Genomic DNA, 15249 nt, shown 5'->3' with positions numbered 1-15249 from the left:
AGTAACTCCCTGATGAAAAACAGGTGGTATTTTCATCATTGATGCCAATTGAAGATGAAAGTTTCTGATGAAAATGGATTTGGGAAGTGGACAGTGGTTAAAAAGATGATATCTAAGAACCGAAGCTTGTTTTCTGCATGATAGCTTGTAAATGCTTTTGCAAGAAGCCATATTGGGTCAGAAGAGTTGCCAGTTACTGAGGTTGGAATGCAGAATGCAGGGGTGGCATGAGCTGGCATGAGACCAAAAAGTCTGTTGAGAGCACCCTATGAATTGAGACTGATTTCTATCCTCATGGTCTCAGTCTTGAGAACAGGATAGGCATTTCAAAATTGTCTCTTAGGTAAGGTATACTTATAAGATTATAACTTATAGCCTTATAGGATTAATTACCTAGGCTCACTGCTCATCCAGTGCTATCAGCATCCATTCCTATACATCAGGGGTTCCCAAACTTTTTTGGTCTACCACCCCCTTTCCAGAAAAAAATATTACTTAGTGCCCCAGAAATTAATTTTTTAAATTTTAATAGCAATTAATAGGAAAGATAAATGCACCTGTGGCCATCACCACCCTCCTGGATCGCTGCAGCACCCACCAGGGGGTGGTAGTGCCCACTTTGGGAATCACTGCTACGCATTATCAATATTATACAGCTTTCTAAACATCAGCAAGAAGATAAATATTGAAGATCAACTCTGTTAAACCAAGCCAACTTGAACTGAGCTAGAAAATCAAGCAACTGGAGGCCTGACTAAGGCAGTTTGCCTGGCAGGTTCAGTGAATCAGCTTCTCCTGAAAACTCCAGAAGATTTACTATAGGCTTAGTTAGTTAAACACGGTTTTGGGATTTATTCCCAATCCCTCTTTCCTCTTTATTTCAACCCCTCCTTTCCCTAACCTTGTTTACCTTCATTAAATAAGTTAAAAAAGAGAGAAGCCTGCACTTTACCTGATCTGTGCTGAAGATCCTTAGAGGGAAAGTATCAGTTAAAAACTTCTCCTTTCTATCATCAAGCTCATTCAAGTGCTTATTGATCTTCTATCATCAGGATCAATATCATCACTAACAAACCGCAGTCAGTTATAACATCTTTAATAGTTTGAGTTTATTCATATTCATTTCACCTAAAGAACTAAGTTCACTTAGCCCTGACAGTTGGGGAAGAATCTTTTACTTCCTTATTGGTCAGTTGTAAAGGAGGATGGTGGGGCCTGTCAACTGCAGAGACTGAATCTTACTTAAAGGAACTTCACTCACCTGTGTTAAAACCACCTAGATAAGAGGTCTCATAACCTCCTGTACAAGCTAAAATATAGGAAGGCTGTGCTCTAATAAGATATGGTGGTCATGGGGGCAGCTGGGTAGCTCAGTGGAGTGAGAGTCAGGCCTAGAGACAGGAAGTCCTAGGTTCAAATCTGGCCTCAGACACTTCCCAGCTGTGTGACCCTGGGCAAGTCACTTGACCCCCATTGCCCATCCTTACCACTCTTCCACCTATGGGCCAATACACAGAAGTTAAGGGTTTAAAAAAATAAAGTAAAAAAAAAAGATATGGTGGTCATATAACAAGAGCTTTTTGGAATGTATCTGCCTTGTCTTTTAAATCTAATCAAAATGACTGTAAGCTGAAAAGGAAGGAAGAAGTAGAAATCTATTGACATAAAACCATAAGCTAAATGCAATGGACTATAGCCACAATGTAGAAGAGAATGGCAATAGAGGAAATTATAAATTTTTTGTATAAGATGGCTACCCGAACAGCAGGAAGATTGCTAGATTTCACATATATACTCTAGCAAAATGCTGAAGTTCATATGTGACTAAATAATGATCAAGGAATTCATTAGGAAACTACAATAAAGGACTTTATGACAGAACTCTGAGTTTCTTAACTTCTATGAGAATTTGAAGAGGGGCAATAGAATGGAGGGCAAAAGGAAGAATGCACTCGTGTAGAAAGAAGGAATAAAAGGTGAAACTGAATATTTCTTATAACTGGTCTACATAAAAAACTATATACACAGAGAAAAAGGAATGGAGAGAACAAGTATCAGAAAAACCTTGCATTTATATGATAATAGATAGGGAAGGACTGGACACACACACATTATTTGTTTTAGAAATACATCAAACTCAACAGTTAAATAGATGTGGTTGGGGAGAAATCTGGAGAGAATATTAAAAAAAGAAAAGAACTCAAATCAAAGACAGTCACTTAGATTGTTTTTTAGACAGACAACTGCAGAATGATTGAATGATTTATGGTCTGTGAGGGTAATGGAATATTATTACACCATAAGAAATGACAAGAGATGATTTCAGGCAAGAACTAATGCGAACTGAATGAAATGAGCGTAACTGAAACAACTTATACAAGGAGAGCAAGAATGTAAAGGAAAACAATTTTGAAATAGTTAAGAGCTCTGATTATTGTAATGACCTATCATGTCTCCAGAGAATGGCTGATGAAGTGAGCTCCTTGTCTCCTGACAGAGAGGTGATGGACATAAGGTGCAAACACGTGTCTTTGGACAGGGCCACTACATGCATTAGTTTTGCTTTCCAATGCTTGTTAAAAAGGTTTTTTCTTCTTTTGTAAATTAGGGCTAAAGTTCATTTGCATAAGACTTTCCTTATTGGTGAATAATTACTAGATGCACCATGTCTATTTAAACTCTGTGTGGAGTTGGCAAGAGCTCAGAGAAGGGAATTTTTTTTTCTGCCTTCTAGTTACACATTCTCCTAATAGATAAGTCTCTTAACAGGAGAGAAAGGATCCAGAAAAAATGTAACCTGTAGAGTATCTAGGATGGAAAACATGTCTCTCTCTGGTCATATTATGCTAGAGACTTTGTAGAATTTCCCTTTGGGTAAGATCTGGACTTTCACTTTCTTATGCTTGAATTGAGACATGCCATTCTCAGTGAGGGAGCTTATTCAGTCTGTGTATTGACGGGCATATTCAAATATGTCTAACTTTTCTGATTTGTATGTTATTGACATGGATAAATGGATCTGCTATTTTCTGAGTGATGGCCCTTATGGAATTGGCTTTGGAAGGAAAGGAATCAAGTATTTAGATACATAGCTTGGAATACACCTTCCCTGTTAAGTAATAATAAACAATCGGAAGAGTGGATTGAATCTGAAAATTATTTCTCCATGATGAATAATATTTAGATGGGAAGATAGATATGATTCTGTCCTAGTATTCCCTCTGTGAAGAGAAGAAAGAGAAAACTCTTATGCTCCTGTTTTCTTGTTTTCTGCCTGACAGGAATCAAACTTCTTTGGACAAGGGTTGGAAGAGGCTACTTGGATACACATTACCTACTTGGGCAACACCACACACACAGAAACACGCAAATACATTAAACTTTCATTTTTAATTGAGTGGTGTATAATGGAATGTGTATTAATAATAGTGATGCAAAAGGGAAGGAATTAAAATGCTCGGAACAAAAATAAAGTTAGAAGGAAGCATAGATAAGCATGGCAGTTTTTAAAATAATGTGTATGATTTGTTATATTATCTTAAAATGGAACAGCAAGCAGAATGGAATGGAGACTCACAGTTTCATATAGAATCCTCTTTGTACGTGCTTGTAAAATATTAATCAATTATTGATCAAACTTATTGCAATCACATTCTTCAATTATATATGCAGTTTTTATTTTTTAATTATATTACAGATATAATTTATCTATTACAATAATTTATATTACAGATCATAGCTTGTTATGAAATGTGTATAAGATGCTATGCAGGCTGACAGGACATTAGCTAATAGACCAGGCTGTCTATTAGCTAACTTCCCTTTTTTTAAAACAAATCCTGCAGAGCTCAGCTATCAGGCTAAATTCCTCATTTCTACTAAAAGCAAAAGCTATAGCTATAGCTTATAATATAGTATAGCTACCTAGTAACTATAGGTCATTTGAGGCTAGAAAATGTCCCTATCATGAGTTGTGCACCTGTCAAAGTTCCCCATTCCCATGGAAGTTCCTTGTTTTTGATGCAGGATAGTTTTCCATAATGACAATAGAAAGTCTCCAATTACCCCATCCAATCAGCTACATTTCTGATGTTCCTCATTTACGCCTGTAAGAATGCTCTGTAAGCTCTGCTCTGGGTTTCTGACTACCGAGGTGTTATGGACCACAGATACTGGCAATTGCTAGTCTTGCTAAAAATTAATCATGCTTGGAGCTTATTGCCTCAGTTGCTCTTATTTGCAGATTTTGATCTCAACACGATGCAGTATATATGGTAAAAGGCTACTTCAGTTTATGTTAATAAAAAATTTCTTTTTAAAATTAAAAGGAGACACAATTTTGAATCCAGTAATAAAAACCATAACTTCAAATGCTCATACAGAAATGTACAGAGTATAGGTAACAAAAATGGTGTATTAAAGATCCCAATTAAAGGAAACAAATTTGGACTCGTATCACTAATGGAACAAGATAGGTAAAAGTTGGGAAGGGCAGAATAGTAAGAAGATGACATATAATGTACAGAATTCAGGAAATGGGGTGGGAAGCATTGTAGGATTTGGATTAAGATTTATGGAGGTTAAAACAGAAATAATATTGTTTTTGGAATATCATGTTAGTGAGTGCCTAGACATAAAGGGAAAAAATGAATTAGGAATTTGGAAAACAGATTCAAGCCTGGTATGAAAGCCCAGCATAGTATTGAGAAGGGACTTCAATCATGCAAAAATGTGGCACATATTTTTCTCTCTCTTTAAAGTGACATATATTGGAGAGAGTGCTGGTTCTGGAGTCAGAAAACATGGCTTCAAATCTTAGATCTGCCACTTTTTGTCTTTGTAACAAAGTACAAATCACCATAGTTTTCTCATTTGTAAAATGAGGTGGTTGCATGAGATGACCTCTTACATATTTCCTAGTTCTAAATCAATGATGCTACTGCAATGTAGCTAACAATTTCCCAAATTACCTTAATGGTAAGTTTATGTTTCCTAAGGTGAAAAAATCATAATCTGGATCTGATTTTCATTGAAAAGGAAGAACTGGTAAATAGTGGGAGCTTTATTGGGGAGTGACTATATCGTCTTAAAAATTATGAGAGCAGAGAGGAAACCTGGGCATAGGCTGACACACACCTTAAATTTTAAAGAGCAAAATTCAAAGAATTCAGGGAAAAGATATATAGGCTTAAGGTTCTTTATGAGGAAGTTAGATCAAGAGGAGTAAATCTTCAAGAATGAAATTATGAACATATAAAGATAAATAATTCCAATGAAGAATAAAAAGAGAATTGTCTAAAGACATTGATATAAGTATCTCAGAAACATATCAAATAATGTACATTTTTCTTATTCATTTAAATTTTTGCTATAATATTTTATTTTCCCTCCAATTACATGTAAAAACAAATTTCACTCTGTTTTCCACATTTTTGAGTTTGAAAATTTCTCCTTTCTCCCCTCATTCTACTCTTTTCTGAGGTGGCAAACAACTTAATCCAGGCTATATATACAACTTAAAAAAATCATCTCAGCCCCCTCTCTTCCCTTTCCACACCATAGAAGGCATAATCCAGCAAGCAGATATGTATATAGTGATTATGTCTTTCATGTTGCCACTTCTTAGTTCATTCTCTGGAACTGAACATTCACAAATACTTCAAACATTATTCTTTAGGTTTTAATTATTTTACTCTTCATTATCTCATGTAGTTCTTTCCAAATTAAAAAAATTAATCTTCTCATCGTTTCTTACATATATATTCCATCATAATCATATATCACAATTTGCTTAGCCATTCCCCAACTGATAAACATCTTCTTGATGTCCAGTTCTTTGCCATCACAAAGAAAGATGCTATAAACATTTTGGAATACAACTTAAATTTTAAAAAGACATTTGTGGGATATGATAGCAAGACTGGGAAATTTTTGATGAATATAAAAGCCTGGTGTGGGTATCTAAGAATAATGGCAGGATGACTGAAGTTCATAATGAGCTGAGGTTGGTGAAGAAAGCTAAGAACAGCAAAAAAATAAAAAAGAAGTGTCGAAAGGATTAAAAAATGATAAGACCATTTGCTTATGGTGGGTGAAATGCTGATAATGACTCTCAGAGAGGAAATAGAGATGCTAATTTCTCAAAGCTGCTTCTGTTTTCTTTGTCTAGGAGAATGACCCTTAGTTTAGAAAGGACAATCCCCAAATGGCTAATAGGGAGTTGATATTCAAGATCAGGAAGGAGTTTAATAAGAGAGAATCTGGTTGGTCTGGATAAGTCCAAGTCACTAGACTCCCATGAGCTAGCAACTCTGATCTTTGAGCCTCTATCAGTGATATTTGAAATATTGTGGAGGTGGGGAGAAGCAACTTGAGACTGAAAAAAAGACTAATATTTCTCTGATTTCCAAAAAAGGGAAGAAAAAAAAAGTTTGAAAACTGTAGACTAGTGAGTCTGATTTTAACATCTGGCAAAATTTGAGTAGATGTTGTTAAATATATGGTTAGGAAATCCACTGAAGAGGAAGTTGTGCTAACAAAGAACCAGCCTGATTTCACCAAGAACAGATATTCCAAGTTAACTTCCTTTCCTTTTTGTTTTGTATGAATCACTAAATTGATAATTCAGAGATAATTCAGATAAGTCAGAATCACTAAATTGATAACTCTAGATTGTGAAGTCTTTACCTGGAGTCTACGAACTTCTTATTTTGGTGACTACATTTTGACGTAATTGATTTCCTTTGTAATCTTATTGTTATATTTTAGTCATGTAAAAACTTTATTTAAAACATGAGCCCTGGAGAGGGCTCAGCCAGCTTCACCCAACTGCCAAAGTTTAACGAAAAAGGTTAAAAAGAAGATAAATTATATGGAGATTTTTTAATCATCACATTTAACAATTTTCAATGCTTCTTGTAGAAAAGATGGAGAGATATGAGTTAAGTGATAGAAAAACTGGAAAAGGTGGACTTTTGGACCACCAAAATTCAGTTGTTCATTGTCGAATTGGAAGGAGGTTTCTAGGGGAGTGCTCCAGGGATCTCTATTTGGCGTTGTGTTTAATGCTTTTGTTGCTGTTTTGCAAAGTGCAACCATGTTGCAGATTTTCAGTCACAAAGCTAGGAGGAAGACTAAAATGATATACGAAAAGTTTTGGCCAGACTAAATTATTGAGCTGACAGTTGAGCTAACAAAATGAAATTTTATAAGGAAAAATATGAAGTCTCATACTTACCTAATAGTGGTGAGCCCCTGGAGACATGTGCTGTGGCTCAGCATTGAAGGACTGTGCTTCAAAATGAGTAAGCAATACCCATTCTTTCACCCCATGCACAAACATACTCCATGCTAGAGACCAAGGTGCCAGTAAATAGATTGCTTCATCATTTTCTCTGACTGTTCCCCATGTGTGGAATATTTTCCATCTCTGTTTTATCTACTGACTCACTGGATTTAAGTTCCAAGTTTCCCATAATCACATAGTAAATAATTGAGGAAAGATTTGAACTCAAATTTTTGGATGTCAAGACTAGCATTCTGGCCACCATTCTAGGAGGATGTTATATCGCTGAAGTGGGGAAGAGGAGGGAGTTGTTGGAGTTGGAAAACTTAAAATATTTTGTGATTATGGTGTTACAGTGGGTAGCACTATGGATATTGAAGTTTCTAAGATTGGGGAGAGGGAGTGGGAATGAGAGGAAGACATAGGACCAGGTAATGCCACTAAGAAAGAGTGCTTTGGAGGTGAGTAGATGACAAGAACTATAGGGAGAGAGTAGTAGATGTGAACATAGACCTTCAAAGATAAAGTCTTTGAGGGGTGATAGTAGAAAAGTGTTCTAGACCTTAGTTTACTTATCTGTAAATTAATGAGCTGGATCTAATAATCATTAAGTTCCCTTGAACCTCCAAGTTTTATGATCAAAGGAGGATGTCAATACTTATCATTTGCAACAAGATCCCTGCTACTGTAGACTTGGATAGTACACATAAGTGGCAGCCCCCAACTATGATCCTTCACAGTCAAGCCAATAAGCTTTGATTAAGCACCTACTATGTGTCAGACTAAGCATGTGGGATTTCAAAGGAAGGTCAAAACTTCAAGGTGCTCACCATATAATGAAGGGGAGACAAAATGAAAACAACTAGGTATGAAGATTGTACAAAAATGTAAATCTTTATATGTGTTTATATGTGTGTATATCTATCTATCTATCTATCTATCTATCTATCTATCTATCTATCTATCTATCTGTCTGTCTGTCTGTCTGTCTGTCTATCTATAATAAACTGGAGATGATGTCAGAGGAAAGGCACTAATGGACAACTTCTGCAAGCACAGAGAATCTCAATTTTTTCAAGATCTTGGAGCTACTTCTGTTGGTCATGAAGAAGCCTGCTCCCCTGTGAGTCATGTTCTTGAACCACTCAGATCTGTAGATCATGGACATATTCATTAGCTAGCTTTGAACCCAGAGATATCTATCTGGTTTAACAACAACATATCAGGTCACTGTGTACTGGCAGGCAGAGAATGTTCACAAGTCCTGTCTGGGTACTTTGCTGGTGGGCACAGCTGAGGTAAATGGAAGCTGATGGACTTGCATTTGACAATTTGGGGATGATGAGAAGGAGTTAATATATAACTGATTGATACACCAGTAGAATGTTTCTTAAAGGCAAGGATTCTTGCTTTGCCTTGATGTTTCTAGTGCTTAACACAGTTCCTGGCATATAGTAATTACTTAATAAATACTTGCTAAGTAAGTTGATGAAGATGCAAGCTCATTTGATGGGTTAGAGAGCATATAGCGGAGTTGATTTTACTTAGTAAGATGAGATGATTTGGACTGAAGTAAGTGCTGTGGATAATACATTGGTCCTGAAGTTTAAAAGATATGAATTCAAATTCTACCTCAGAAACTAGTTGTGTGACCCTTGAACAAGTCACTTCACCTCTGCCTGTCTCACTTTCATCATAAAATGGGGATAATAATAGCACCTACCCCCCTATGGTGGCTATGAAGTATAAGATATTTGTAAAGCACTTAACACAGTGCCTGACACATAAATGTTTCCCTCTTTCCTCTTTCCTCTTTCCTCTAGAGAAGAATCAGGGTAAAGGAGAAGAAAGGAGGACTGGCATGTGATGTTTGGTCTTAGGGGTGTGTGTGTGTGTGTGTGTGTGTGTGTGTGTGTGTGTGTGTGTGTGTGTGTGTGTGTGACATTCGTGAGTGTCAATCTGGATTCTTGTACTACTATATCATCCTCACATAGTCCGCCTGAATTGAGAGCAGAGGTCAGATCCATTCTAGCAAAGCTTTTCTCAGTTGCATCAGCTGAGTTTATTTCCTATGCTTGGCCCTAAAAAAGACTTCCTGGGAAGTGGAGAGGAGGGAAGGCAGAGAAAGTATTGGGTATTCTTAACACACCTGGTCTTGGAGCAGAAAGAGAAGCAAGTCAGAGAACAGCTGGTTCTGGCTGGAATCTGCCCTTTCTCTTACCCAATGCAAAGTGAAATCTCTCTAGATCTGGCCAAGTAAGATATACTCCTGTTTTTATTTCTTATGCCACTGTTCTCTCTAGTATTAAAGTGCCTCCTCAATGTGTATTTAGGGCTCTGATTTCTTTTCTATTGTTATGCTAATTCTACTACTTCTTTCTCTTCTCCTCATCACCTCCCCACAACACTTCCCACATCCAACTGGTTATCAGTCTGTGGCGTTTGGGCTGGGTTGTTACAGTTGTGCTCGCTGGCCCTGCTGTGCACAGAAACAGAACCTTGTGTCTTATGCCGCCATCCCATACGCCCAATGTGAGCAGGGATTCTTCTCAGATGATTACTATAGCAACTAGACTCCCTGCTCAGTTCCAGCTCTTCTCTGTAGTAGGGAAAAGGATTTATTCTAGGAAATGAAGCTAACTTGGAACGCATGTACTTCCCACCCCACCCTCCTGCCCCTTTCATTATTATATGTGCTAAAGGGAAGGGAGAAAAGCCCTCCGGAAACTACAGCATAAACAAGACAAAATAAGTAAACAATCTTAAATTGTGAAGCAGAGGGAAGGCAATTGGTTTCCCAGGCTAATAGATTTTTCCTTATTTTCGAAACTTTTGCCAGCAAGGAAGGCAGTTGGTTTAAAAATGGCAGCAAATAGTAGGCTTATTTTTTTTTCCTTCTGAGACATGGATGGCCTGTGCTGTGCTAGCTTTGAGATCATTGTGTGGGTGTTGTACACCTGGGTACTGAATCCATTTAAAAATATGCCTCACTAGGGGTGCTTCCAATGAATTTTTTTCCCTTGAAAGAGTGGGTGCCACTCCAAGTTTTGCATCTTGAAAGAACAAGACAGCATTGGTCAAATCTAGAGAACTCAGGTGGTAGAAAGTAAGCTTCTTGATAAAAGGATTCTAATTTTATCTTTTCAAGTCAAGCATCTCGACCAGTGGTTCCCAAACTTTTTTGGCCTACCGCCCCCTTTCCAGAAAAAAATATTACTTAGTGCCCCCTGTCACATACTATTGCTGCCCCCAAATGCACCTGTGGCCATCATCACTTCCCTGGATCACTGCAGCACCCACCAGGGGGCGGTGGCGCCCACTTTTGGAATCACTGATCTAGACATTGACTGGCATATTGGCAGCACTTAATAAATATTTATTAAATTGTAATAGATTTGAATTGAGGTTAGAGGAATTGCATATTATTCAAAATAGTAAAAAATCTTAAAATTTCCCATTGTATCTTCAACTGATGGTTACTTTTGTGTTTCTTTGACAAAGGCTATCTTCTCATTTCCACAGTTAAGCTGTGTGTTAGTGTAAAACCATATTTCACAACTTTTATCTCAGATTACTTCACAACTCCTCTTCATATTCCTACTTCCTAGGGCAGGCATTCTTCTAGAGAATCCTGTAGACCCTTTCTCAAAACAGTATTTTAAATGATGAGAAAGGGTATACATGATTACAAAGGAAACTACTTGTTTGGAAATGCAGTTGTCAGAATATTTTAAAAATAAAGTTCAGAGACACCAGATTAAAAGTTCCTGTCCTAGGAAGCTGTGTTATCTTTTATTTAATTAAAAAAATCGACTCACAAGAGCACTAGATTTCTGTTAACAAAAATCCTTTTGGTATACAAAATACATGCCAATGGGAAAGGAAATTTGTATTTAAAGACCTTATCTAGTTCTTGTCATGTGGAAAATAATATAAACTGACAATTGACATCCATAGATATATTTACAGAATAATTGTAATCATAATAAAAGTAAGTCAAAATCTCGTTTGGTTTTGCCCAAGCATACAGAAGTAGAAGAATTTGTGACATTTATTGTTGTGAGTTTATGTGAAACATTTGTAAAATTTACGAAGTTAACAAGATATAGATAAAAATGCTGAATACTGGAATGATATGATAGTTGCTCACTATGGTTGGGGCATCATTGGATATTGAGTCAATAAACAGAGAAGATGCATGGAGCTAAGCCAAGCCAGATGTACCAGGAATAGTTGCTTTGGGAAAACAAACCAAAGAATGTTTGCTTGTGAATGACCCAGAGAAAAAAGTTTTGCCAGAGATACTCTATCAAAAATACTTCTCTACTTTTCTTGAATGCTATTAGTCTTGTCGATCTCAGAGAAATACTTACTCTAAACTAAATGAGGATGTAAATGATGTCGAGTGTGTGTGTGTGTGTGTGTGTGTGTGTGTGTGTGTGTGTGTGTGTGTGTAAAGTTGAACAAGTTTCTTAGTTAATAACTGAACTAATAATATATCTTTGAAAATCATATTTCAGGATCCATTGACTGGTATGTACCCTTATTTGTCTTTTTCTCTGGTCTTTTAGATGTAGGAAAACTGCAGGATTTTGGCAGCAATAATTTTGACAGCTAAGATAGAGTAAATGATTATTAAATTTTATATCAACTGTATATTAAATTAATCAGGTTGGGTGATAGATAACATCAGTACGAATTGGAAGCAAATTCCACAAATAATCCTTCAGGAATGTGTAGATGATATGTGAACTCAGAGCCCACCTCTTAGATGAATTCTAGCATCTTTTATTCTTATTTGACCTTGCCCAGAATTTGGAGGTAAAAGAGATAGTTACATAGTAGTTCAGATCACTATTAAATAGTATTACTTAAAGCTATGCTATTGCTAAAATGTAAAACATAAAAAAACAGATTATATTAGGCATTATAAAATTACTCCATCCAAGCTAGAAAATGATATATATGTCTATATGCATCCAATTTGCAGTCTTAGTTAGATGGGAGTCATGGAGAATTTAAGTGACTTACCCAAAGCATGCCATTTGAACTCAGGTTTTCCTGACTATACAAAAACAACACCAAAAAACCAATTAGCAGCAAATTCTGAAATTTATATCTATGCAACTGAGGATTCCATGGATCCTACTAATTATAAAATACAAACACTATAATTAACAGAAGACTTACGTCCATATGCTGAGGGAAAAAAAGACAACAAACTGCAAATGAGGAGATAAGTTTTGGATTTCTCATCTGTAAAATGGTTCCAAACACAGGTATCTTGTGCTAGAAAGAAATGTAAAAAGCAGCAAAGCACAAAGGACTCTCCTCACTTACTTTCGTTGCAAGGATACAACACTAATGTGATTTGGTGGAAAAAATCTCCGGAACAGAGATATCATGAAATATATCACATCCATGATCCAAAATATAGCAGCCATGTTGCAGGATTTGGACTTGGGCCTCATCATCACAAGCTGACCTACAACAGGAAAACCAGATGAATTTGAACAAGAATAAAGGAAAGGTAGACAACCTGCAGAAAGATTTTTAAAAATGTCTTTAATTGCAGCCAGCAAATAAGCATTTATTAAATGTTTGCTGTATGCCAGGCACTGTTCTAAATCCTGTGGACACAAAGAAAGGGGAAAACCAGATTTTATTATTATTATACTTCCCACAAGAATCTCATAGTCTAATGGTAGATGCTATATTGCAAAAACTATGTACAAACATGATATGTACAGAAATAATTGGAAAGAATAACAAATTGAAGGTCATAGCATTAAGGAGCATTAGTAAGCCATCTTATAGAAAATGTTATTTTAGTGGGACTTGAAGGATTCAGAGGAAGTTAGGAGATGAAGGTGAAGAGGTAGAGTATTTTTTTTCAAACCCTTACCTTCTGTCTTAGAGTCAATACTGTGTATTGGCTTCAAGGCAGAAGAGTGGTAAGGGTAGGCAATGAGGGTCAAGTGACTTGCCCAGGGTCACACAGCTGGGAAGTGTCTGAGGCCAGATTTGAACCTAGGACCTTCCCTCTCTAGGTCTGGCTCTCAATCCACTAAGCTACCCAGCTGCCCCAAGGTAGAGTGTTTTTGATATGGAAATTATCCAGTGAAAATGCCCAGAGATGGGGTGTTTTGAGTGAGGAAGAAAGCCAATGACACTTGTATTGTAGAGACCATGGAAAAGAGTAAGATATAAGGACCCTGGAAGTGTAGAAAATGGCTACGTTTTCAAAGACTTTAAAAGCCAAATGAAAGATTCTATATCTGATACTGGAAGTAATAGAGATCCATTGGAGTTTATTGAATGGGAGGGAAGCAGAGTAGAATGCTTGACTTGGTTAAACCTGAGCATTGGGAAGATCAATTTGACAGCCAAGTGGAGGATGGACTGGAGTGGGGAGAGATTTGAAAGAAGGAGGCCAACTAGCAAAACTATTGCAATATACCATGTGCGAGATGAGGAATATCTATTGACCACATTATTGGTGATGGTGTCAGAGCAGAGAAGAGAACATTCACTAGATATTATAATCAGTGACATAACTTGACAACTAATTTGCATATAAGGGGAAGAAATTGGAGAATTTCGATGATATCTAGGTTGTGAACCTGGTTGATTAGAAGGATGGTGGTATTCTTGACAGTGTTAGGGAAGTTAGGAAGAAATCATGCATATGAACTAGCAAGCTCATTTCTAGTCTTGGGGATTTGGAGGCAAAGCTTAATGCTCTCTCTGGGAGCATTATCCCTTGATAGGAAAACAGAGTCTTGATACTTCCTTATTTTAAATCAACATGAGGACTTTTAATTAGGGATTAGTTGTTTAAGGGGAAGGAAGTAACACCAAGATGTCTTTTTTTTTCCCTGAAAACTTTTCATTATGAGAATTGACCAAGTGGAATGCCAATTACTGTTCACTCTCTTAAGGAACTATTACCCTATGTAAATAATGAATATGTATTTCCCTTTGGCTACCTTGGCAGGGTTATTAGTATTTTGTGGTGGCATTTATTTGAGTAATTACTGAAAAATCAAGGTGGAGATGGACTTTCATCTGCTCTGAGAAAATAAGGTCATGATCTTGGCAACAGGGGAAAATAAGCTGTTTGTCGTGAAATCTGATTCACCATGCTAGTCTAGTGCGACAGAAGTTATCATTTAGAAGTTGAAGTTGCTTTTTTTCAGGTATAAAGTATAGGAAAGGCAGCATGTTATACTGGATAGAAAGTTTAGATAGAGAGTTGGCCAAGGAGTCAGTAATTGATAGGTCCAAGGCTTGCTTCTGTCACATACTAATTGTGTGACTTTGGGCAAATGACTGGACCCTGGGCAACTCTATAAGGCTATAAGTTCTTGCAGAGAAGGTGCTACTTGATGTTGGCAGAAGGAATTTCCACACCAAGTTTTCCCAACACAAATGAAATTATAGATCTTTAACAACAACAACAAAAGGCACAATGAACAGAACTTTGGAACTGATTCAAGAAGATCTACATTTAAATCCCATCTTTGTGACTTTGGACAAGTAACTTGCTTTGTTTGAGCTCAAGATTCTTGTTTTTTAGTTGTTTCAGTTGTATCTGACACTTTGGGATCTTCTCTTCTTGGTTTTCTTGGCAAAGATATTAGAGTGGTTTGCCATTTTCTTCTCCAGTGAATTTTACAGAAGAGGAAACTAAAGCAAATAGGGTGATGTGACTTGCCCAGGGTCACACAGGTAGTATATGTCTGAGGCTGGATTTGAACTCAGGTCTTCCTGACTCCAGGCTTAACATTCTATTTAGGTGCACCCAAAAACTTTGTTAAGACTCAAATATTATGTCCTAGATGTACTGCAACCCCTAAGTGAATGCCCTTTCTCTTCATCTCTGATTCCTGCCTTCTTTCAAGTCTTATCTAAAATCCTATCTTCTTCAGGAAGCCTTGCTTGATCCCTTTAATTTGAATGTT

Source organism: Gracilinanus agilis, chromosome 1 (genome assembly GCF_016433145.1).
Source record: "Gracilinanus agilis isolate LMUSP501 chromosome 1, AgileGrace, whole genome shotgun sequence".
Taxonomy (NCBI): Eukaryota; Metazoa; Chordata; class Mammalia; order Didelphimorphia; family Didelphidae; genus Gracilinanus; species Gracilinanus agilis.
The sequence above is the reverse complement of the archived record's forward strand: the minus strand, read 5'-3'. Positions refer to the sequence as shown.